Source organism: Carassius auratus, unplaced genomic scaffold (assembly GCF_003368295.1).
Source record: "Carassius auratus strain Wakin unplaced genomic scaffold, ASM336829v1 scaf_tig00215740, whole genome shotgun sequence".
Classification (NCBI taxonomy): Eukaryota; Metazoa; Chordata; class Actinopteri; order Cypriniformes; family Cyprinidae; genus Carassius; species Carassius auratus.
The window spans coordinates 16,380-20,418 of NW_020528219.1; the positions used below are offsets into that span (position 1 = coordinate 16,380).

At 35.0% G+C, this 4,039-nt stretch overlaps 1 long non-coding RNA gene across 1 annotated transcript; it reads left to right on the forward strand.

The window, feature by feature from the left end:
- Nucleotides 1–566: 566 nt before the first annotated feature.
- On the forward strand, nt 567–1,532 carry LOC113095474 (uncharacterized). The gene is made up of 3 exons (XR_003288348.1): nt 567–597; nt 1,177–1,325; nt 1,476–1,532. It is a non-coding gene; the product is annotated as an uncharacterized LOC113095474 (long non-coding RNA).
- The last annotated feature ends 2,507 nt before the right edge of the window (nt 1,533–4,039 follow it).

Here is a 4,039-nt window from a genome sequence, read left to right on the forward strand (position 1 = left end):
TGTGCCAAATATATTTGTTTAAATTAATTGTATTAATAATACATAATGACTTTCAAAAGTGGAAGTAATTACCTTTATTTGTTATAATATGTATATTTTAATTAATTGAAAAAGATAAATAATCAATAAATGTCTAACCATGAGATGTTGACCAAGTTTTGAGAGCCCTGGCTCAGCACAGTGGAAGTATTTGAAGCTTTGTTTATGAACATGGCGGTGTGGTCAAACAATGACTTTAAACCGGACACTACTCTGAGCTGTTCACATTATACATATGCTCCAGATATGTAATCAGGTCCTCCTTTTTGGAATGGTAAACATGACACTAGTCATCACTCACACAAATAAATCATTTAATATTTTGATAATTGAATTGGTTTTTGCTGTTCAATTTTTTTTATTATTTTTTTTTACACATTGCGCTTCATGTGTTTACAGATTTGTGCAGAATTTGAGACATACAGAATTACCATAGGCCCATCAGAATCAACAATCTTTGCCAAACTGGATCCGGACTGCAAAACTTATGAAGATGTTTGCATAATGAAGAAGAGTCCTTGGAGAAATAATGAAACCCTCTTGGTGCCCACTACACATGTAAGAACAACCTTGTATAAAAACATTATTCTCTCACTGGTTACTGAAAATTGACAAAAAAAGACAGATATAATAAGATAAGGTTTATTAATACAATAAATACAAAATATGTGGTATTACTATAAACTGATAAATTTATTTTGATGCAAGGCAGGGGTGTCCAGACCTGCTCTATGAAAGCCAGTGTTCTGTGGGGTTCAGCTCTAATTTGTTATAATATGTATATTTTAATTAATTGAAAAAGATAAATAATCAATAAATGTCTAACCATGAGATGTTGACCAAGTTTTGAGAGCCCTGGCTCAGCACAGTGGAAGTATTTGAAGCTTTGTTTATGAACATGGCTGTGTGGTCAAACAATGACTTTAAACCGGACACTACTCTGAGCTGTTCACATTATACATATGCTCCAGATATGTAATCAGGTCCTCCTTTTTGGAATGGTAAACATGACACTAGTCATCACTCACACAAATAAATCATTTAATATTTTGATAATTGAATTGGTTTTTGCTGTTCATTTTTTTTTTTTTTTTTTTTTTTACACATTGCGCTTCATGTGTTTACATATTTGTGCAGAATTTGAGACATACAGAATTACCATAGGCCCATCAGAATCAACAATCTTTGCCAAACTGGATCCGGACTGCAAAACTTATGAAGATGTTTGCATAATGAAGAAGAGTCCTTGGACAAATAATGAAACCCTCTTGGTGCCCACTACACATGTAAGAACAACCTTGTATAAAAACATTATTCTCTCACTGGTTACTGAAAATTGACAAAAAAAGACAGATATAATAAGATAAGGTTTATTAATACAATAAATACAAAATATGTGGTATTACTATAAACTGATAAATTTATTTTGATGCAAGGCAGGGGTGTCCAGACCTGCTCTAGGAAAGCCAGTGTTCTGTGGGGTTCAGCTCTAACACACCTGCCTGGAACTTCAGGTAAGACTTCTTTGTTTTAAAATTCCCAAGAACCTTGATTAGCTGGTTCAGGTGTGTTTAAATGGCTAGATCACCCAAACATAAACATGTCATTACTCACCCTCATGTCGTTTCAAACCTGTAAGACCATCATTCATCTTCAGAGCACAAATTATGATATTTTTTAGGGATGCCCCGATCATGATTTTTCATGGCCGATACCGATTTAAAAAAAAATCTTTAAGCAACAAACAAGAAGGAAGGACAGTCCACAGTCTACAGTCCAAAATTGAGGAAAAGCTCAATAAAGCCCCTTTCACACTGTGATTCCGGCAAATACAGGTCCCATAATGACACGGGACATCAGGGCGTGACGTGTAATGTACGAGTCGAAAACATTAGGCAGGTAATACTTTCACTGAATCTGGCGAACGATCTCGATCTTTTTTTTTTTCAGTGAACGTTGATCTTCCTTCAAAACAGCCACTAAAAGAGTCGCAAGATAACGTGCGTCATCACTTAGACACAGCATTAGATCTGGCTTTTGTTCACACAGCGCTTGTCCCGGGATTGAACCCAGCAATGTTACTACGTCACCGACCCGAGTTCAATGCTGGAATCAATCCCGGGATGTGTTTGCTTTCACACAGAAGTAATGTAGTCGGAGCACGCGGGCGCACTTCCGGAAAAATCGGCCGGAAAAAATTCCAAAGACCGGCCGATTACCAATCGCATATTTAAAGCAAAAACCGTCTGGTTTGCGATTTATGGCCGGTCAATTGGTGCATTCCTAATATTTTTATGAAAATGCGAGAGATTTCTGAACCTCCATAAAGGCTGCAATGCAACAGAAATGTTCCCAGAGTCATAGTAAGGACATCAGTAAAACAGTCCATGTGGCATCAATGCTTCAGCCACAATTTTACAAAGGTTCAAGAATACATTCTGTGCAAAGAAAACAAAAATATCGACTTTATTCAACAACTCTTCTCCAAATCACATATTCTGTTTATCTTTGTTTATGAACATGGCGGTGTGGTCAAACAATGACTTTAAACCGGACACTACTCTGAGCTGTTCACATTATACATATGCTCCAGATATGTAATCAGGTCCTCCTTTTTGGAATGGTAAACATGACACTAGTCATCACTCACACAAAAGCTTTTATCTCTATCAGAGAAAGCTGTTTCATTCAATATTCAATGCAAATCTTGCCAAACTGCAGGATGCTTATGCCTTATGAAACACAATGTTTTTGCAAATGCTGTAAGACTGTTTTTAATGTGTTAGAAGTTATATGCACAAAAACAGGTTTCTGAGAGCAGTAATGTTGAAATACTGCTTCTGTTCAAATGAAGTGAAATCTAGCTGAAATCTGCTCAAATCCTTTTCTCTCTATCAGAGAAAGCTGTTTCATTCAATATTCAGTGCAAATCTTGCCAAACTGCAGGATGCTTATGCCTTATGAAACACAATGTTTTTGCAATGCTGTAAGACTGTTTTTAATGTGTTAGAAGTTATATGCACAAAAACTTTTGTTTGAGCTTCAATGCTCAAGATTGTCAGTTTAGAGGTTTCTGAGAGCAGTAATGTTGAAATACTGCATCTGTTCAAATGAAGTGAAATCTAGCCGAAATCTCCTCAAAAGCTTTTCTCTCTATTAGAGAAAGCTGTTTCATTCAATATTCAGTGCAAACCTTGCCAAACTGCAGGATGCTTATGCCTTATGAAACACAATGTTTTTGCAATGCTGTAAGACTGTTTTTAATGTGTTAGAAGTTATATGCACAAAAACAGGTTTCTGAGAGCAGTAATGTTGAAATACTGCTTCTGTTCAAATGAAGTGAAATCTAGCTGAAATCTGCTGAAAAGCTTTTCTCTGTATCAGAGAAAGCTGTTTCATTCAATATTCAGTGCAAATCTTGCCAAACTGAAGGATGCTTATGCCTTATGAAATACAATGTTTTTGCAATTCTGTAAGACTGTTTTTAATGTGTTTAGAAGTTATATGCACAGAAACTTATGTTTGAGCTTCAATGCTCAAGATTGTCAGTTTAGAGGTTTCTGAGAGCAGTAATGTTGAAATACTGCATCTGTTCAAATGAAGTGAAATCTAGCCGAAATCTGCTCAAAAGCTTTTCTCCCATACGGAAATGTAATATGACATATATGTCCCTATATCGCTAATGACACCATCATATATGCTAAATATAAGACAATACATTGCTATCACATATATAAATATCTCTAGATATATGTTGATATAGGTTTATAGCATATTAAATTAGTATATTGACATATATTAATATGATGTATATGATTATTATTTATATAATACTGTATGTTTTGACCATATATGTAACCAATATGTTTAATTTATATATGCCAAACTATTCAAACAACATACATTTCACATGCCTATGGTTTCCTTATTCATGTGTTTTCCTTATTTGAACAGTTTGAACTTTTATCAAGTCTACACATCCACATTTCATTTCTATCCC